This window comes from Rattus norvegicus, chromosome 14 (genome assembly GCF_021556685.1).
Source record: "Rattus norvegicus strain SHRSP/BbbUtx chromosome 14, alternate assembly SHRSP_T2T, whole genome shotgun sequence".
Lineage (NCBI taxonomy): Eukaryota > Metazoa > Chordata > Mammalia > Rodentia > Muridae > Rattus > Rattus norvegicus.
This window is the reverse complement of record NC_141547.1, coordinates 51,632,272-51,654,931: the sequence shown is the minus strand read 5'-3', so window position 1 is coordinate 51,654,931 and position 22,660 is coordinate 51,632,272. Positions and strand designations below refer to the sequence as shown.

Here is a 22,660-nt window from a genome sequence, read left to right as displayed (position 1 = left end):
TTAGGGAGAATTGTAGAATGAGAGCCATCTCTGAACCAGAAGAAAAACAAAAGAGGTATGGGTAAAGGGTAAGGCTTTTACTGTGTCCTTGGTGCATGTTCAATAAACTAATGAAAAACTACAGTACAGCTGTCTATTTTTACCCATTAATATTGAGTCAAAGGGGTGAAGAGTGATTTTTTCAAGTCTCAAGAAACATAGGTCAAGCCAAGAACAGTATGTTTTGCCCTGACCCTTGTTTCTAAAATTCTATTTTAGGCATTATCTTAAATTAATATCTCAATGCAATCCCCATTAAAATACCAATCCAATTCTTCACAGAGTTAGACAGAACAATTTGCAAATTCATCTAGAATAATATAAAACCCAGGATAGCTAAAACTATCCTCAACAATAAAAGGACTTCTGGGGGAATCACTATCCCTGAACAATTATATAGCAATTACATACATAGTATTACAGAGCAATAGTGATAAAAATAACTGCATGGTATTGGTACAGAGACAGACAGATAGACCAGTGGAACAGAATTGAAGACCCAGAAATTAACCCACACACCTATGGTCACTTGATTTTTGACAAATGAGCCAAAACCATCCAATGGAAAAAAGAGCATTTTCAACAAATGGTGCTGGTTCAACTGGAGGTCAGCATGTAGAAGAAGGCAGATCGATCCATGCTTATCACCCTGTACAAAGCTTCAGTCCAAGTTGTTCAAGGACCTCCACATCAAACCAGATACACTCAAACTAATAGAAAGTAGGGCAGCATCTCGAACATGTGGGCACTGTAGAAAATTTCCTGAAAAAAACAATAATGGCTTATGCTCTAAGATCAAGAATCGACAAATGGGATCTTATAAAACTGCAAAGCTTCTGTAAGGCAAAGGACACTGTGGTTAGGACAAAACGGCAACCAACAGATTGGGAAAAGATCTTTACCAATCCTACAACTGATAGAGGGCTTATATTCAAAATATACAAAGAACTCAAGAAGTTAGACTGCAGGGAGAGAAATAACCCTATTAAAAAATGGGGTTCACCCAGTGAACGTGATTGTTGTGGGGAGGGCAGCAATGGGGGAAGGATGGGGAGGGGAACACCCATAAAGAAGGGGAGGGGGAGAAGGAGGGGTTAGGGGGATGTTTACCCAGAAACCGGAAAGGGAATAACATTCGAAATGTAAATAAGAACTACTCAAGTTAATAAAAAAATGGGGTTCAGAGCTAAATAAAGAATTCACAACTGAGGAATGCTGAATGGCTGAGAAACAACTAAAGAAATGTTCAACATCTTTAGTCATAAGGGAAATGCAATTCAAAACAACCATGAGATTCACCTCACACCAGTGAGAACGGCTAAGATCAAAATCTCAGGTAACAGCAAATGCTGGCGAGGATGTGGAAAAAGAGAAACACTCCTCCATTTTTTGGTGGGATTGCAGACTGGTACAACCATTCTGGAAATCAGTCTGGAGGTTCCTCAGAAAATTGGACATTGAACTACCTTAGGACCCAGCTATACCTCTTTTGGGCATATACCCAAAAGATGCCCCAACATATATTAAAGACACGTGCTCCACTATGTTGATAGCAGCCTTATTTATAATAGCCAGAAGCTGGAAAGAACCCAGATGCCCTTCAACAGAGGAATGGATACAGAAAATGTGGTACATCTACACAATGGTATACTACTCAGCTATCAAAAACAATGACTTTATGAAATTCATAGGCAAATGGATAGAACTGGAAAATATCATCCTGAGTGAGGTAACCCAATCACAGAAAAACACACATGGTATGAACTCATTGATAAGTGGCTATTAGCCCAAATGCTTGAATTACCCTAGATGCACAGAGCACATGAAACTCAAGACAGATGATCAAAATGTGAATGCTTCACTCCTTCTTTAAAAGGGGAACAAGAATACCCTCGGCAGGGAATAGAGAGGCAAAGATTAAAACAGAGACAGAAGGAACACCCATTCAGAGCCTGCCCCACATGTGGCCCATACGTATACAGCCACCCAATTAGACAAGATGGATGAAGCAAAGAAGTGCAGGCCGACAGGAGCTGGATGTAGATCTCTCCTGAGAGACACAGCCAGAATACAGCAAATACCGAGGAGAATGCCAGCAGCAAACCACTGAACTGAGAATAGATCCCCAGTTGAAGGAATCAGAGAAAGAACTGGAAGAGCTTGAAGGGTCTCGAGACCCCTTATGAACAACAATGCCAAGGAACCAGAGCTTCCAGGGACTAAGCCACTACCTAAAGACTGACCTTGGATTCTGACCTCATAGGTAGCAATGAATATCCTAGTAAGATCACCAGTGGAAGGGGAAGCCCTTGGTCCTGCTAAGACTGAAGCCCCAGTGAACGTGATTGTTGGGGGGAGGGCGGTAATTGGGGGGAGGATGGGGAGGGAAACACCCATAAAAAGGGGAGGGGGGGGGTTAGGGGGATGTTAGCCCAGAAACCGAGAAAGGGAATAACACTCGAAATGTAACCACTGATCTGAGAATGGGATCCCTGTTGAAGGAATCTTAGAAAGAACTGGAAGAGCTTGAAGGGCCTGAGATCCCGTATGAACAACAATGCCAAGCAACCAGAGCTTCCAGGACTAAGCCACTACCCAAAGACTGTAAATGGACTGACCCTGGTCTCCAGCCTCATAGGTAGCAATGAATAGCCTAGTAAGAGCACCAGTGGAAGGCGAAGCCCTTGGTCCTGCTAAGACTGAACCCCCAGCGAACAGGATTCTTGTGGGGAGGGTTGGTAGTGGGAGGAGGATGTGGAGGAGAACACACATATAGAAGGGGAGCAGGAAGGGTTAGTGGGATGTTGGCCCAGAAACAGGGAAGGGGAATAACAATCGAAATGTAAATAATGTAAATAAGAAATTCTCAAGTTAATAAAGATGGAAAAAATCTTTCTCTCTTTCTCTCTCTCTCTCTCTCTCTCTCTCTCTCTGTTAGTGTGTGTGTGTGTGTGTGTGTGTGTGTGTGTGTGTGTGTGTGTGTGTGTTATGGTCTGTGTGTGTGTGTGTGTGCGCAAATGTCTCTCTCTCCCTGTTTAATGTAAATGTATATGTTAGTGTCTATGTGGTGTGTGTGTGATGGTATGTGTATTTATGTTCAGGTGCACATTTAAGTGTGTTTGTAGTACATACAAATGTTCATATGTATATATGAAGGCCAGAAGTCAGTGTGATGTATCTTTCCCCATCAATATCTACTTTGCTTTTTGAGACACAGTCTCTCCTTGAACTTTGAGCTCTGATTCACCTATAATGACTGGTGAACAAGTTCATAGGATCCACTTGTTTCTCCTTCCTAATAATTGAATAATAGGCCTCCATTTTTTCTAATTTATTAAATTTTACTATATTTTGTCATATTATTTTTCTGCATGTATCAAAGGGATTATATACAGTATCTGTCCTTTTCTCAATTAATGTATCATGTTCATTAACTTGTGTATGATTTCTTCCTACCAGCACCAATCATGCCTGCCCATGTGAATAATTCTTTTCATTTATTGATACATTATGCTTCTTTGTGAAAGATTTTGCTTTCATTTTTATGTATCAGGACATTGTTTTGCATTATTCTTTTCTTGAGATACATTTGTTCTAATTCTCATTCTTATGTGAATACTTATCTTAATGGATCAATATTCTATTCTTAATATTTTATTTAATGTTAGCCTGTCTACATAAATATTAGTCTCCAAGTATAGTACAATTGCTTATCAGGGTGTGAATCCCAGTTCAGTAATTTGGCTGAATTTATAGCAAATATGGATTCTTCATAAATTTAACAGCAGTTCCAAAGATAATATACCTTGAGACTTACGTACACCTATACTCCAGAAATTATTTCTCATTATGACAAAAAATGTGTGGCAACAACTTGTTTCCATACAATGTCAAGTATTTGAAAGCATAAAATATTATCTCATAAAATAGCAAATATAGTTTTAAAAAAGTATGTAGCTCTTCACATTTTTCCATAAGCCCCCCCTATCTCATCTCCCTGCCCCTTCTTCTATTAAGGTGTTTCTCCTCCCAAACCACCACACCTTCCCACCTCCCTACCCTAACATTCCCTACATTGGGGGTCCACCCTTGGCAGTACCAAGGGTTTCTCCTCCTATCCATGCCCAACAAGACCATCCTTTGCTATGTATGCAACTGGAGTTTTAAGTCTGTTCATGTGTACTCTTTGGATAGTGGTTTAGTCCCTGAGATCTCTGGTTGGTTGGAGGTGTTGCTCTTATGGGGTTGCAAACTCCTTCAGCTCCTTTAATTCTGTCTCTGACTCCTCCAATGTGGACTGCATGCCCAGTTCAATGGTTTGCTGCTAGCATTCGCCTCTGAACTTGTCTCAACCTGGCTGAGCCTCTCACGAGACAGATATATCAGGCTCCTCTCAGCATGCACTTCTTGTCTTCATCAATATTGTCTAGTATTGGTGGATATGTATATATATATATATATGCATATATATGCATATATATGTATATATATAGATGGTAGATATAGAAATAGAAATAGAAATAGATAGATATAGATACAGATATAGATATAGATACAGATACAGATACAGATATAGATACAGATACAGATACAGATACAGATACAGATATAGATATAGATATAGATATAGATATATGTACTGAATCCACAGGTGTGGCAATATCTGAATGGCCATTCCTTCAGTCTCTGCTCCAAACTTTGTCTCCATATCTCCCCCTATGAATATTTTTGTTCCCCCCTTTAAAGGAGTGAAACATCCACACTTTGGTGGTCTTTCTTCTTAAGCTTCATGTGGTCTGTGGATTATACCTTGGGTAATTCAAGCTTTTGGGTTAATATCCACTTATCAGTGTGTGCATACCATGTGTGTGGGGTGTGTGTGTGTGAGTGTGTGTGTGTGTGTGTGTGTGTGTTTTGTTTTTGTTTTTTTTTTTTTTTTTTGATTGTGATTGGGTTACTTCACCCAGGAAGATATTTTATAGTTCCATCCATCGTTTTTATAGAAAAATAGCTATTTATTTAGTGAGGACAATAATTATGTTAAGCAAAATAAGGCAAATTGGAAAAGCAGGCACTCTTTTTTTTTAATTACTTTTTTTTATTAACTTAAGTATTTATTATTTACATTTCGAGTGTTATTCCCTTTCTCGGTTTCTGGGCCAACATCCCCCTAACCCCTCCCCCTCCCCTTTTTATGGGTGTTTCCCTCCCCATCCTCACCCCAATTATCGCCCTCCCCCCAACAATCACGTTCACTGGGGGTTCAGTCTTAGCAGGACCAAGGGCTTCTCCTTCCACTGCTGATCTTAATAGGATATCCATTGCTACCTATGAGGTCAGAATCCAAGGTCAGTCTTTAGGTAGTGGCTTAGTCCCTGGAAGCTCTGGTTCCTTGGCATTGTTGTTTATAAGGGGTCTCGAGACCCTTCAAGCTCTTCCAGTTCTTTCTCTGATTCCTTCAACTGGGGATCTATTCTCAGTTCAGTGGTTTGCTGCTGGCATTCTCCTCGGTATTTGCTGTATTCTGGCTGTGTCTCTCAGGAGAGATCTACATCCAGCTCCTGTCGGCCTGCACTTCTTTGCTTCATCCATCTTGTCTAATTGGGTGGCTGTATACGTATGGGCCACATGTGGGGCAGGCTCTGAATGGGTGTTCCTTCTGTCTCTGTTTTAATCTTTGCCTCTCTATTCCCTGCCGAGGGTATTCTTGTTCCCCTTTTAAAGAAGGAGTGAAGCATTCACATTTTGATCATCTGTCTTGAGTTTCATGTGCTCTGTGCATCTAGGGTAATTCAAGCATTTGGGCTAATAGCCACTTATCAATGAGTTCATACCATGTGTGTTTTTCTGTGATTGGGTTACCTCACTCAGGATGATATTTTCCAGTTCCATCCATTTGCCTGTGAATTTCATAAAGTCATTGTTTTTGATAGCTGAGTAGATACCATTGTGTAGATGTACCACATTTTCTGTATCCATTTCTCTGTTGAAGGGCATCTGGGTTCTTTCCAGCTTCTGGCTATTATAAATAAGGCTGCTATCAACATTTTGGAGCACGTGTCTTTAATATATGTTGGGGCATCTTTTGGGTATATGCCCAAAAGAGGTATAGCTGGGTCCTAAGGTAGTTCAATGTCCAATTTTCTGAGGAACCTCCAGACTGATTTCCAGAAAGGTTGTACCAGTCTGTAATCCCACCAAAAATGGAGGAGTGTTCCTCTTTCTCCACATCCTGGCCAGCATTTGTTGTCACCTGAATTTTGATCTTAGCCATTCTCACTGGTGTGAGGTGAAATCTCAGGGTTGTTTTGATTTGCATTTCCCATATGACCAAAGATGTTGAACATTTTTTTAGTTGTTTCTCAGCCATTCGGCATTTCTCAGCTGTGAATTCTTTGTTTAGGTATGAACCCCATTTTTTAATAGGGTTATTTGTCTCCCTGCGGTCTAACTTCTTGAGTTCTTTGTATATTTTGGATATAAGTTATAGATTATAAGATATATTTTGGATATCAGTTGTAGGATTGGTAAAGATCTTTTCCCAATCTGTTGGTTGCTGTTTTGTCCTAACCACAGTGTCCTTTGCCTTACAGAAGCTTTGCAGTTTTATGAGATCCCATTTGTCGATTCTTGATCTTAGAGCATAAGACATTGGTGTTTGGTTCAGGAAAATTTTTCCAGTGCCCATGTGTTCGAGATGCTGCCCCAATTTTTCTTCTATTAGTTTGAGTGTGTCTGGTTTGATGTGGAGGTCCTTGATCCACTTGGACTTAAGCTTTGCACAGGGTGATAAGCATGTATAGATTTGCATTCTTCTACATTTTGACCTCCAGTTGAACAAGCACCATTTGCTGAAAATGCTATTTTATTTCCATTTGATGGTTTTGGCTCCTTTGTAAAAAATCAAGTTCCCATAGGTATGTGGGTTCATTTCTGGGTCTTCAATTCTGTTCCATTCGTCTATCTGTCTGTCTCTGTACCAATACCATGCAGTTTTTATCACAATTGCTCTGTAATACTGCTTGAGTTCTGGGATAGTGATTCCCCCTAAATTTCTTTTATTGTTGAGAATAGTTTTAGCTATCCTGGGTTTTTTGTTATTCCAGGTGAATTTGCAGATTTTTCTGTCTAACTCTTTGAAGAATTGGATTGGTATTTTGATGTGGATTGCATTGAATCTGTATATTGCTTTTGGTAAATTGGCCATTTTTACTATATTAATCCTGCCAATCCATGAGCATGGGAGATCTTTCCATCTTCTGAGGTCTTCTTCAATTTCTTTCTTCAGAGTCTTGAAGTTCTTATTGTACAGATCTTTTACTTGCTAGGTTAAAGTCACACCGAGGTACTTTATATTATTTGGGTCTATTATGAAGGGTGTCATTTCCCTAATTTCTTTCTCGGCTTGTTTCTGTTTTGTGTAGAGGAAGGCTACTGATTTATTTGAGTTAATTTTATACCCAGCCACTTTGCTGAAGTTGTTTATCAGCTTTAGTAGTTCTCTGGTGGAACTTTTGGGATCACTTAAATATAGTATCATATCATCTGCAAATAGTGATATTTTGACTTCTTCTTTTCCAATCTGTATCCCCCTGATTTCCTTTTGTTGTCTGATTGCTCTGGCTAGAACTTCAAGAACTATATTGAATAAGTAGGGAGAGAGTAGGCAGACTTGTTTAGTCCCTGGTTTTAGTGGGATAAGCAAGGCATTCTTTAAAGCACATATTGATGTGAATCATATATTTCTAAAGTATAGTTTATGACATAACAAGTGCATGCTTTCCTTAAGATATTCTGTTTTATAAAATATGTTTTTTCAAGAATGTACAATTGAATAACTCAGTGTATGTTTGTGCATGTAAAAGAGTTCTTTGAGGCTTGATAACTATAGCTTCTATTTACATTATCTGAAAATGATTATAAATTACAAGTGTACTTCAGCCAATCTGAAATATATTTTTCAGTAGGCAAAGGTTCTTACAAACAAACATGATCTGGCTCCTGCCACACAAGGTATAAAGCAAAAGTGCTTTCTATAAAATGGACCTCTGATGTCCATAAAGGTGCCATGCATGTATGCATGCACAGACACAAATACATAATCAATAAACAAATAAATAAAATTTTAAAGGATTAAATACAAGATCTACTTTTAACCATAATTTCCTTGATTTTAAAGACATTGCTTCTTCCAACAATCATGGATTCTTATTGCTAATTTCAAGTCAATAACTTAAAGTATACAAGAATCCTTTGATAATAATCATAGGCCATGTCTACCAGAACCAGATAAGAAGACCTTCTTTTTTCTCTGCTCCCCCAAAGCCCTCCTAATTTTGCCACTAGGGAGGCAACAGAACACCAGCTGCCGCATCCACTCTCTTATATCCATGCTTCTTGTGAATCCCACAGACAATTCCCCCTTGTTCTACCCTACCATTCCCATTGATGTATTCCATGCCCCTGCTCATTCACAGGCCACATCTGCCAGAAGAACTACTAGCCTGTCCACATACCTTATCTATTCTTTATGTTCACAATCCAACCTTTAGACCTTCCCCTAGGGCTACAACAGATGATCTCACCCTAGCCTCCCATTTTCCCAGCCTCCAATTCCAACAAGCATTCCCCATCAATATGCCAATCAAGCAGGTCAGTAAAATAGGCAGCACAGAAAGAACATGCTCTCTGAAAATTTTAAGAGTTAACAGAAACAACACCTGGCTCAATAGAAATGATTATAAATTACAAGTGTACTTCAGCCAGTCTGAAATACATTTTGCAGTAGGCAAAGGTTCTTACAAACAAACATGATGATATGGCTCCTGCCACACCAGGTATAAAGCAAAAGTGCATTCTATAAAATGGACCTCTGATGTCCAAGCCCTAAAAGCTAGAAGGGAATTGGATAGATGTACTGTAAACTCTAAAAGGCCAAAGAGTCTAGGCTAGACTACTAGATACAGCAAATTTTTCAGTGACCTAAGATGTAGAAACTAAGATATTCTACGAAAAAGTCAATGTAAATAATATCTGTCTATGAATTCAGTAATACAAAAGGTGCAAACAAAAACATAAAAGACCTCCAAACCAAGGAAGTCAACAATATCCAGGAAAACTCTGGAAATAAATAATTCTACACCATTAAAAACAAAATATTGGAAGCACAAACATTGGCCATTAATATCTCTCAACATAAGTGCTCCCAATACACAAATAAAAAGACACAGACTGTGATAGTCCACTACCATAGGGCACGGTCAGGCTGTAGATATATCAAGACCTATCTACAGATATAAACATGGTTCAGGAAGGTAGAGGATACTCAGGGGTCTACCTGCTATGTGCTCCATCCATCATGGGTACCACTATGATGTGCAAGTATGTGGTTGACAGATGGGAGAGAAAGAGAAGAAGCAGAATTAGTTGAGCATTATGAAAAACCTAGACACAAGTAGGTAGAGAGGAATAACATGGTATAAGGAGCCATTCCTGACACCAGCCTGTGATGCTGCTGAGAGCCATGTCTGGGTCCATGGCCAAGTAGCAGCATTAGTCTGTGTCACTGTCCATGCTCATATCACCACTGAGGATGAATCAGACATACCTGTTCTGGACAGGCAGTTAGGACTACTTAGATTTCCTAGGGCTATGAAGAACTTACACCATTCTCACTGGATATAGCACTCAAGAAACCAGTCACCACCTCTCACCTACTCTAGCATTCAGGAGAACAGGCCCTGCACATTGACTGGGCAGCACAATGGAGCTGACCCTTGTTGCAGGGGTGAGGGTGAGCTGGCCCCAAGGGATAGAGTGCTGGAAAACTAGCCCCACCACACAGCTTCCATGATTCCCCGTGTCCTCTCACCCTTTCCCATCTGTGGCAGTCAGAAGAGCTAGCCCCCATGTCATGAGAATGGTAGAGATGATCCTGGTCCAGGTAGGGGAATAGTTCCTATACTTTGCCTTGGAAGCCCAGTAGAGCTGGCTCTGGTGACATGGGTGCAGGTGAGCCAGCCAGAGGGAATGAGAACAGAAGAATTTCCCCTACTTCCTGCTGACTGAAACATTGAGTGAGCTGGCCTGGGCAATAACTATTGGACTAGACAAGGGGACCCCAAAGGAGGAGTTAGAGAAAAGACTGGAGGAGCTGAAAGGGTTTGCAACACCATAGGAAGAACAAAAATATCAACCAACCAGATTCCACCAGAGCTTCCAGAAACTAAACCACCAACCAGTGAGTACATATGGAGGGACCCATTACTCCAGTCACATATGTAGCATGGTATGGCATTGTCCAGCATCAATAGAAGGAAAAGTCCTTGGTCCTGTGAAGTCTTGTTTCCCCAATGTAGGGGAGCCAGGGCGTTGAGGCAGAATGGGTGGGTGGGAATGGGAGCATCCTCACAGCAGTGAGAGGAGAGGAGAGGAGTATGGTAGGGGGCAAAAGCAATAACATTTAAAATGTAAATACATAAAATATCCAAGAAAAACAAATTTAAAAATTTTTATTATAGAAGAGTCCTGGTGAAGATACAATATTGATGGGATAGCATAAGCCAGAAGCCTCAAACCAGACCAGTGGCTCATTGATAAGAACATTTGCAAGTGAAATTTTGTGGACAAAAGGATATACTATGGACACACTGTGACCCACTGCTGCTTCCATGATGAGGATCAAATATTGTCTATGTTTTCTTTGTTTATTGATTTTGTTTGTTTGTTTTATATTTTCTTTTGTGCAGAAGATTGCAAGGGCTGAGCGCAGAGAAGGAATAGGAAGAAAATTGCGACTGGGGTATATGCTATGAACCTCACAAAAAATCATTAAAAGTTAAAGAAAAAGACATAAACTAACACCCCGAAATCAAGGATAGATTACGTTAGGGTAATGGGTTAGGAAAAGATATTCCCAGCAAATGGACCTGAGAAGCAGGCTCATATAGCTATTTTAATAGATAACAAAGGAAACTTTAATCTAAAACTAATAAAAAAGGTATGGAGAAGGACATATACATTACAAGAAAATCCACAAAAATGAATGTTTGATTCTTAACATATATACTCTCAATAAAAGAGCACCTACAGTTATTTTAAAAACACAATTACAGATTAAATCACATATTGACACTCACATACTGACAGTGGGAGACTTTCATATGCCAGTCTCACCAATGAATGCTCATCCAAACAAAAAGTAAATAGAGAAATGCTGGAGCTAACTGAAGTTATAAACCACCAAATGAACCTAACACATATTACAGAAAGTTCCCCCAAACACAAAAGGAAATAGCTTCCTCTCTCTTTCTCACAGAACTTTATCAAAAATTATACCACACAATTGGTCACAAATCAAGTCTCAATAAATACAAGAAAGCTGAAATATCTCTCTCCCTCCTAAAAGACCACCATGGATTAAAGCTGGACATTAACAACAAAAGACACAAAAGAAAGTTTGCAAACATGTGAAAATGAACAACTCTCTCTTGAATAAAATGTTGATCAAGACAGAAAGCATATCTAAAAACACAGATGTTGTAAAGAAAGGGATTTCTAGAATTCAGTGAAAAAATATATACAACAAATTTATGGTATTTAATGAAAGCAATGCTAAGATGAAAGTTCACAATACAAAATGCCTACCTAAAAATAATTGTATATTTCTCATACTAGCAAAATAATAACAACACACCTGAAAGCTCTTGAAAAATAAGATGCACACCCAACATGGAATATAAATCAATAAATAACCAAACCGGGGGCTGAAATCAATAAAATAAAAAAAGAGAGCTGTATAAAGAATCAGTGAAACAAAGAGATGGATTTTTGAGAAAATCAACAAGATAAACAAACCCTTATCTAAATTAACTATAAGTTACTTAGATCAAAACCTCCAAGTCCTCACACTGAAGAGATGACTCAGCTGTTAAGACCACTTGTTCCTTTAGAGGACTCAGGTTCTCTTCCTTCCAGTCACATATTAGTTCACAACCACTTACAATCGTATTATATGAAATCCAATACAATTTTCTGACCTCTATAAGCATCACTCATACATGTAATACATACACATACAAGACAACAAAATACCCAAACACAAAAAAGTAAAAACATGCATCTCAACCCCCCAAATCTGTGCCTGTGCAAATGTAATCGAATTTCTTTGGATACCAGCCAGCAAAATATTCAACTTTTAGGCTATGTTTTGAAAATGTATCTCACAGAGAGCCACAAAAGACTGATGGAGCATACACAAACCTATAATTAGTTCCCATGATATTTTCATATTCCTTTTGTATCCCACAGATATCTCTAGACCCTGTCTTCAGAGACAGAATTGAGACTAGAATTTTTCAAGTAAATGTCTAATCATCCCATCTATAAGCTCTACAACCTTCCGAAATCTATAATTTCAACAGTGGGTACACTGGGTGTCAGGAAAATTGAGTCAAATTACACATGTTATGTAGAGCACATTAAGTTATTCCTCAGTTTTCATGTTTTAAATCTAGGGTTAAGCCATCTATGTCTTCAGTTAGTGTTTACTGTAACCGTGCTTCTACATACCCACAGCAACTGAGAGCTATGGCAGAAAACAGTTCTCCCACTCACATTTCAATGAGATGTCTACAGGTACTGGAGAAGTACATAAACTGAAAGAAGACTGGAAATCTATAGACGTTGAACAGAGACAATGATAGAATTTACAGACACATGATTTGTAAAGAAAATATTCCAAGAAAAATAAGCCAGACCTTGATTCGTGAAGAAACCTGTGTCTAGTCAGACTGATAGCATAATTAGTCCTCTGCATTATGGAAAACAAAATCTTATAGCATTAGAAAATTTTTACTGTTAAAATCATTTGTCTTTCAGAAAAACATTTATTTCTGAAAATTAAATAGAAATTCAAATAAATTATTACATGTTCACATTAAAAAATAAAGCCAATCAAAGCTTTCATGGTATATTTTCAGTAATTTTCAGTACAGCTGCTTAGAGAATTTTTATAAGTAAAATAAATAAAATTGAGACAAGTTTTCATTAATATTTAAAAAAGTTACAGTTAGCTGCATAAGGTATGACATTTTAAATTATTCATTTTAGTCTGAGGACGTACTTAAAACACAATAGATTGCATGTCATAGAAGCCACCCTCCTCAGTTCACATGGAATTGAGTAGCAGCAGCAGTGTTACCCTTGTGCTTTTTAGCTACATCTCTGCTGAAATGTTAAGGCAAAGGTGTAGGACTACTACAGTCTAAAGATAATGAGCAATGGAACCCCACATGCTCACAAAGAAATTCATGCCACCCCAAAGTGACGTAAAATGTAGGTGTGAAAGTATGCCATTCAGTGTTCACCCTGCACAAGTATTGTATTGGCTATGTGTGGATCAAAGACACCCATGATTTTAATTCTTTGTAATGCTCTGAAATGAGTTAAAAGCCTGGAAATATTTTCAATGCTTTATTTTAAACATTTAAACATTGCATAGTGAGTAAATGACTGTTAGCTTTGAATCCACATTTACCACATTCTGTAGCTATTTGATTCTGTTTGTTGGTAAAAATTCCAGTGAAGCTGATATTCAAAATCATGTTACTTTTAGGGTATTATAAATAATAAAGTATGCAAAGTTGGCTGTTTATAAGAAAAAGTAGGATGAAATGGAATATTTTATTTTCCCCTTGGTAAGCAATAAGAAGCACAGCACTGACATGATTGTACTAAATAACATTTGGCAATTGTTGTTAATGTAGGACTATAAGGGAGAATGGTGGTAACCATGGTGAATCAGAGAACCTGATATCAGCTCAGATAATAATGAGCAGATTTAGTGAAAGCAATTGGTAGTAAATCTACTGGGTTTTTTTCAACACATGGCAGCTATCCATACAAGAAATTAAGTCTTAAATCTAATTATGAAGAAGATATAAATGCTGTGAAGGCCAATACCAAATGAGTCAAATAAAACACATCTATAGATTAGTTGTGGTCTTCTAAATTCCAGTTAGCAACCTCTGAATATTAAACATACTAATGATTGTTAGGGGCAAACACAGCACAGGGAGATTAAAGAGTAGTATACTAATAGCTCTTTTCATTATTTTGACCAAATGAAAAAAAGAAAGAAAACAAATTAAAAGTGGTTCGTCTCCTTGGATAAGCCTGTCTGAAAAGTCTCTCAATTATTTGTTCAGACTTGTATCTCTTAGGTGATTCTGGATCTAGAATTGACCCAACTGACCATCACAAATTGATACCCAAATACATGATTTTTAAACTAAAGCTGTCAGAAGAAAGATAAAACAGCAAAATGTTTCCAAATGAATTTATTCCTTTACTACAGCATCTTTCCATTATTTAACAAAGTATAAAAACAACAGGAATAACTTTATTTTGGAAAGGGAATGAACAAATTCTATTCAATGTACTGTTAATATTGAAATAACAAATGGATGCATTTTAGAATTGTTTATCCAAGTCTATGAATCTAAAAAGATTTTAAATGGTATTATAACACTATTTAGTTATTAAGTATCTGTTAACTTTATTTTAAAAATAGCAAATATTGTAGATACTAGCTATGTACGTTAGTTCCAAAGCCAAAAAATAAGTCAAAAGTCTTTCTCAGGTAGAAAGCATTAAATTATAAGGATATATAAAAAATATAAATTAATTAAAGATAAAATAAACACACAAAGATAAAGAAAGTATAGATAAATAAGATTTCCATTTACAAATTTGAACATTTTATTTTCTGACATTATGATATAGCATTTAAAATATGCAACTTTTCAAATAGAATTATATTTGTGTGTATATATGACATTGTCACTACTAACTTCAGATGCCATAGACCTTGATAATTCAGCCTAACTCTACCTGGCTAAAGTAGTTTTGACTAAACTACACTGCCTTGTTTGTTTGGGTTTATTTTTTCTTTGCAGGTAAACTTAAGGTAACATTTTAAACATAAAATACTGGATAAAAACTGAGCATCTGAAACATCTACTCTTTGGCCTTCCTCCTTCTTAAGCTTCATAAGGTCTGTGAGTTGTATGTTGGGTATTCAGAGATTTTTGCCTAATATCCACTTATTAGTGACTACTTAATCATGTGTGTTCTTTTGTGACTGGGTTGCCTTACTCAGGATGTTATTTTCTAGTTCAGTCCATTGGCCTGTGAATTTCATGAAGCCATTGTTTTTAATAGCTGAGTAGTATTCCATTGTGTAATGTACCACATTTTCTGTATCTATTTCTCCATTGAAGGACATCTTGGTTCTTTCCAGCTTCTTCCTATTATAAATAAGAATATTATGAACATAGTAAGCATGTGTCCTTCCTATATGTTGAAAATCTTTTGGGTGAATGTTTCAGTCTTATTTAGGAGGAAAAACAGTAATCAAGGGAGGGAGAGCGATGTAGGAGGTGAAAAGGGGTTTCAGGATAGGGCGTGGAAGGAGACTAAGATGATGTATGGAGGGTCGAAATGTGCGACAGTGGGGCAAGGGGAACTGAGGGTAACCACCAAAAGCTCCCCGATGCCAGGAAAGTAAGAGGTTCTCAGGACCCAACGAGGATGACATTAGCTGAAATACTCAACGAAGGGCAGAGAGAACCTGTAATGACCATATCCAGAGGTTAGGTATGGCCCCTTGTTGAGCAATGGGACCACCTATTTCATAAATTTTAACCCAAAATTGCTCCTGCCTAAAGGAAAGACAGTGACAAAGAGTGGAGCATAGACTGAAGAAAAGGCCATCCAGAGACTTCCCAACCTGGGGATCCATCCCATGTGAAGCCACCAAATCCAGACATTATTGCTCATGCCAAGAAGTACTTGCCGACAGAAGTCTGATGTACTGTCTTCGGAGAGGCTCTGCTAGAGCCTAATCAGTATGGAATGTGGATGATTGCAGCCAACTATCAGACTGAGCATAGGGACTGCAATGGGTTAGGGGAAAGACTGAAGGAGCTGAAGGAGTTTTCAGCCCCATAGGAAGAACAACAATATCAACCAACCATACCCCGCCCCCCGGAGCTCACAGGGTCTAAACCACCAACAATATTACAGATGGAGAGACCCATACCTCCAGCTGCATATATAGCAGAGGATGGCCTTACCTGGCATCAGTGGGAAGGGAAGCCCTTGATCCTATGAAGGCTTGATGTCCCAACATAGGGGAATACTAGGGCAGTGAGGTGGGAGTGGGTGGGTAAGTGGTTGGGGGAGCACAGTCATAGAAGCAGGGTGGAGAAATAAGGGGATTTGCAAAGGGGAAACTGGGAAGGGGGATAACATTTGAAATATAAATAAATATATGAAATCATCTGAGCATCTATATAAATACATAAATACAAATGAATGTTAGCACTAAGAAAATACACTATGTCAATGCAAATCGTCATAATACATAATATTATGTACAACCCTAAAGCTAGATTTCTAAGGTTTTGAGATTATAAATTACAGTTTGGTTACCTAATGAACTTGCATAATTATTTTTTGAATAAGTTTAGAATTTTATGGTAAGGACCATAGATAATGCCATAATTTGGGCTATTCTTCCTGATTCTGAATAATAATATTTGTTACATTATTAGCAACTAACACCTACAATCTTTTCTATCCAGGGATGGCCTTGATCTGTGCTTATCAAGACAAAAGTGATTTACTTCAATAGATATCAAATATAAACATGAAGCCTCCCACAGGAACAAAAATGAATTTACAAACTTTATACACAAAACCTGCATTCTAAAACCTGCATTCTATATAATGCATTTTCTATTTAGCTAGGTGCTAGGGATATTTTTCTCTAGCATATGATATTTAGTTCAGTTGTTTCACTAACCGTAATAGGGTAAGTCCACTCAAATTCTATTTTAGAATATATTTATATATTTGTATTATATATTAGAATAAACATAATTTAGTATAATATAATGTTCTGTCCCATAAAACTTGATATTAAGTTATGAATACAGACAAGGACAAAAAATAACGAAATAAGTGGCAATTTTCTCTATGGTTCTCATCTACATTTAAGGAGTGAGCTATACTGCTATTGAGTTTATAGGCCATCCATAAATTTCTTTGGAATTTGAGGTAACAATAAATATGTGAAACATGTATTCTAGTGTTTGTTGATGAAAAAACAACTTTGTTTTTAAACTTAGGAAAAATAAACTCAGATTCTCACTTACGATTATTTGTGAAACATGAAAATACTATACTTACACAGGATGAAAATGGCAGAACCACGTTACAGTGTGAGAAAAGAGCAGAGTGCATCCTTCTTCCCATAAAAGCAGCAGATGCAATAGCTTTGCTGGTTCCTAGTGTTCCTTTTATGAAAATAGCTCAATGCTCTATCAAGGTTAAATTATTTAAAATATATACTGAATATGCAGATTCTGTGAGGTTTTTCAAAATGTGTGTGTAAAACAGAGCTATTTAGTATGATGGAGCTTTAAAATGCCAAGATACTGTGTTGACTATAAAACCTAATACAGAGAGTAAAGAACTGAAAAGTAGTTTGATGAACTAAAATCTTGTCAAGGTTCCATACTTCTTTGTTTTCAGAGGATAATCAACCCATTGTCCACCTCTTCCAAGGTTTTATAAGTGGTTTCTTGATACTTTCACATAAATATTCTTGGTATAATACTTTCAAATACACTTAAAATGGTGTATTTTTTAATAACATGGTTTGTCATCATTTAGTTTACTATATTGGTAGAATAATGAAATACTCAGTTTTCCCAGTAGAAAAAATATATCAAAATATTTCCTTTTATAAAATACACTAATATTACTAGATTTTGCTTTAATATATTCAATTTTCCTCAACAGTGTACATATCTATGGCTGTATTAGACTAAGTAACTAGAGAAAGAGCTAGGAAACTAAAGTATGTATTCATTTATAGATAATGTATGAAGATCTATAAGTATAAGTTTATGAGCACATGAGAAACTTAAACCAGAGTTATAACAAGCATTTTCCAAAAATGCAATTACATGCAAAAAATGTGTTGAATATGGAGATGGTGTATGTCTTAGCTGTTAAAATGCCTGCTGTACATTAGTTTGACTCCCAATAAACCCCCTACACAAACACACACACACACACACACACACACACACACGCACACACACATACAATCATAGTATATTTTACTTTTTAATCCCAATTTTTGACAGACAGTAATAAATTCATCTAAGCCTGACATTTTGTCTACTCATGGTGTGATCATTAAGTTCCCAGAATGTGTCAACTGTATTTGTAGAGATAGGGACAATTCATGGTGAAGCAGTGTCACTTCCTAACTTAACATCTGTCTTCCCATTCTGATTTCTAATACCTAGCCAATAAGTAAAGGTGGAGACATCCCATGTCACATTATATCTCATGTTTTTTGGTAGGTAAACTTTCAAAATACATTTTTCTTATGTAAAGAACCTTTCTCTAACTATAGATGATTAAAATGTCTAAGCATTCATTTTTTCCCTACAGTTCTAGTGCACACAGTACAGATGACATTTGAGTTTCCCTTTCACCTACTATGTCATCTCAGAGATATGTTCTGGAACATCTTGAGATGTTCTGAGGAGACAGTTAACCTCAGAGAATTAATCGATCATGTCTCCTGAAATTTAAGCATGGAGTGGCTCATGGATACATAATAAAGGTGTTAGAAATGAAGTAAGTGTTTATAAGAATAAAGAGGTAACAACATATGAACTACTTATATGAATCAACAGGACCAACCACTTACCAACACAGTTTTTGTAGGCCTATGTAATACGCTGTCAGGCAAGGAATCTGACAGATGGGTCAACAACTACTGGACAACATAACACCTCTGAATGCTAGGGAACTCATAAGCCTGTAATATAAGGATATCCATTTCAAACCATTACTAAGGAGATTAAAGGCACCCATTTATCTATTAACAAAGGTGTTCTGGCACATCATAGACATATATCTCCAATAATAGCAAGAACTTGACACTTCCTTTTTCACTGGACCACTATAAATTTTTCACTTACTAGGTTTTATTTACCTCAATTGGTGTTTCAAGTCACTGAAGCCCAATTATGGAGGGATGGAAACAAGGGCCCTGAGCCTCAAATGCAATAAAATTTCTTTAAACTACATTATAAACACTAAAACAGCAGCAAAACACACCCACTCTGGCTACGGGCAACTAATCATCCTTGAGGATAATGAGATTTATCTACAAACCTTATCTGTCCAAACAAAGTAATGTTCGGTAAATAAGTACTGGGAATTAGCATGTACTCTGTGGAAAGAAAAGCAACTTTGATTAATATGCCTCCTTGTTCCATACATGAATCTTTCAGACATTCTGCTTTACAGTGGTATCTAATTTGTTACTCCTCTATTTTCTAGAAAATACTATTTTCAATACCTTCTTCTACTCTAAACAGTGTGGTACTTTGGATGTTGCTTGTTGGATTTTTCAAAAGGGAGTCATAGTAGGCCTTGGTGAATCCATTGAGCTGGATCCCAATTTGGTCCTGATGCTGAACCTCCTTTTCTTCAAGCTCTTCTCCATTTTTGTACCTAAAGTTCTTTCAGAGAGGAGCAATTCTGGGTCTGAGTATTTAACTTTAGAATGGCAACTCCATCCCTCACTTGATGTACTATCTTCTACTGGAGTTGAGCTCTACAAGCTCTCTCTCCCCATACTACGGCATTTTACCTAGGGTCCTCCCCTTTGAGCCCAGAGAGTGAGTCACTCCCAAGGTCTCTGGTATATTCTGCAGGGTCTCCCCACCTCCTGTCGCTTCTGTCTCTGTCCCGTAGAAAGGAGCGACACCATGACGTTCTTCTCAAAGTAGTTTATTCAGGAACCTTATAACATGCAAACAGGAATCTTTCTTTTCTTTTCTTCTCTCTTTTTCCCTTCCCAGCCCCCGAGCACACTCCCTTATATCCTCCCTCAACTCTGCCTCCTCAGTCCAGACTGCGTAATCTCAGTGCATAGGTCCATGTCACATGACCTGATCTTGCATCATGGTGTGCCTGAGCAGCTCTCACATTGGACGTGGCTAGTTTCAGGTGTGTGAGGAAGTCAGGTGCTAGTCATGAGACTTAGCTGCAGTCCCAGGCACCATCTTGGGACTGCTGCCACACCCGCTCCCCACATCCCCCCTTCTTTATGTTTTTGGCAGAGAGAATGCCTGTCTTAGGTTGCCTCCTGCAGCAATGCCCCTTACCCATCATTGGGAGACAAACAGCTTAGGTTTGATCCCTGTCTTAGGTTGGTGATATGCCCAGGGAGTCTTACCCATCATTGACTACTTCTCTAGCATGCCTAGCCACACTTGAGGAGACTGTCCCATCTCCACCGCTGCAAAGGCCTGTATCATTAAGGCTTGAGTTCTGCGCTGATGAAACTGTATACAGCACATGCACCAAAAGGCCAGGACACTAATAAGAATCATGTCCAGCAAATCTAGCCCATTCTTTCAGCCGTAAGGCAACGGCGGCAATCTAATTGCCCAGTCCTCCAGCTAAGGACATGCTCTGTGTCAGCTTGAATCATCCTTTGTGGTGTGATGCTATGATTCTGGTCCACTGCCTTGTTGCCTGTGAGTCTGGAAGCTTCAGCTGTTAGGAACCAGGGCTGGTTAGCTTTGAGGCTGTGGAGGGCTCTTCGTGCTGCAGCAGACTTTGCAATCCAGTAGCTCCGGCCGACACCTTTAAACTTCCCCTTTCCCACCACTTCCATGGTGACCATCCACTCGAGTGGAGTTGATATGGACGATGGATTGTCTCAGTTCTTGAACTAGTCCATCAAAGTGTTGAGACCAAATTCCTGTAAGATACTGAGATATATTATGGGATATCTGAGCAGCATGACTGACATTTACAAATGGTATGGAGGTGACACACAGTCCTGAATATTTCCACTCACAACCCAATTGCATTAACTCCATCATAATATCCGCTTGTTCCTGGAGCAAATTGACCCTTTGATACAGCAGCAAAATTCCCAAAAAACTGACTATTAATATTACCCTGAACATCTAAAGCTTCTGCAACACCTGCAGATAAATTACTTACAGCTGCTGCCGTCTGTACTACGGAGGTAAGGGATATGGCCATAGCAATGGCTGCGGCAGCAGAAACTGCTATAGCAGTAACAATGGCTGCAGTAATCCCAAAAACTCTCCAGATTTCCGGGTGTAAGCTATGTCCCTCTGCCCCACCCAGAGCGTACGGAAGCGAATGAGGTGGCCCCGGCGCTGATGGTTCTACCTTTAGTTTCACTTTCTCTAAGCTGTTGGCGATGCTTTCCAGATCTTCTTCCAACATTTCCCCCTCGCTAGAATTTCCTTTGGTCTCTAATTTTTTGAGAACGTTCCTCCCTAACCTGATTTAGTGCCTCATTTCCCTTTTGGAGTTCCGAGCCACACCTTTCCTCATCCCCTATGCAATTTTTCACTAATTTCCACACTGGCAGCACTCCTTTTGGTAAAACCCCCTGCTCCTTGGCAAACTTCAAATCTTTCCCTAATTTCTTCCAACTGGGCATTGTAAGATATTCTGTCACTGGAAACCATGGAGCAACCTGGTCCACTGCTTTTAAAATATTCTCTACTAATTCTTTCTTTATCCCGATTCCTTTCGCTTTTAACAAATGCTTGAGGGCTTGGCAAACTGTCTGAGCTGATGTTGAGTTCCCCATTGTGCTTGGTGCGACTTGTCCCAAAACTGGGAAACTTATAGTCTCAATCCAAGAGCTTTTCGACTTGTCCCAAACCGGGAACATTATAGTCTCAATCTGAAAGCTTTGCAACTTGTCCCAAAACCGGGAACCATATAGTCTCAATCTGAGAGCTTTGTGACTTGTCCCAAAACCAGGAACCTTATACTCTCAATCCAAGAGCTTTTCTCATCCCACTTACCTGGGAACTTACCAGCTAGCCGCCCTGACCACGATGAGTTCTGAACCAAGGAGGAGGTTCCCCGTATGGGCCACCACTTATCGCTTCTGTCTCTGTCTCGCAGAAAGGAGAGACACCAGGACATTCTTCTAAGTAGTTTATTCAGGAACCTTACAACATGCAAACAGGAATCTTTCTTTTCTTTTCTTCTCTCTCTTTCCCTTCCCAGCCCCCGAGCACACTCCCTTATATCCTCCCCCAACTCCACCTCCTCAGTCCAGATTGCATAATCTCAGTTCATAGGTCCACGGCACATGGCCTGATCTTGCGTCATGGTGTGCCTGCGCAGCTCTCACAATGGACGTGGCTAGTTTCAGGTGTGTGAGGAAGTCAGGTGCTAGTCATGACTTAGCTACAGTCCCGGGCGCCATCTTGGAACTCCCACCACACCGCTCCCCTCAACCTCCTACCCCTCAAGGTTGCCTGTTTCCATTCTTGGGCTTCCACCACCCAGTACCTGATCATGTTCCCCTCTTCCCTTCCCTGTCCCCTTTCCCACCCAAGACCCTCCCTCCCCCTCCTCTGATTGCTTACTTCTCCCTCCCAAGTATGATTTATGTGTCTTCACTTGGGCCCTTTAGCTTGTTAACCTTTTTGAGTTTTGTGGACTGTATACTGGATATTCT

The 22,660-nt window shown here is 38.7% G+C and overlaps 1 long non-coding RNA gene across 2 annotated transcripts; it reads right to left on the bottom strand.

Moving 5' to 3' along the window:
- Positions 1-19,907: 19,907 nt before the first annotated feature.
- LOC148001350 (uncharacterized) lies at positions 19,908-22,254 on the bottom strand. Of its 2 annotated transcripts, none has more exons than XR_015637029.1 (2): positions 21,996-22,254; positions 19,908-20,902 (listed from the first exon to the last, which is right to left on the bottom strand). It is a non-coding gene; the product is annotated as an uncharacterized LOC148001350 (long non-coding RNA). The 2 variants fall into 2 exon arrangements; XR_015637030.1 differs by having other exon boundaries at positions 22,008-22,239.
- Between the last annotated feature and the right edge of the window lie 406 nt (positions 22,255-22,660).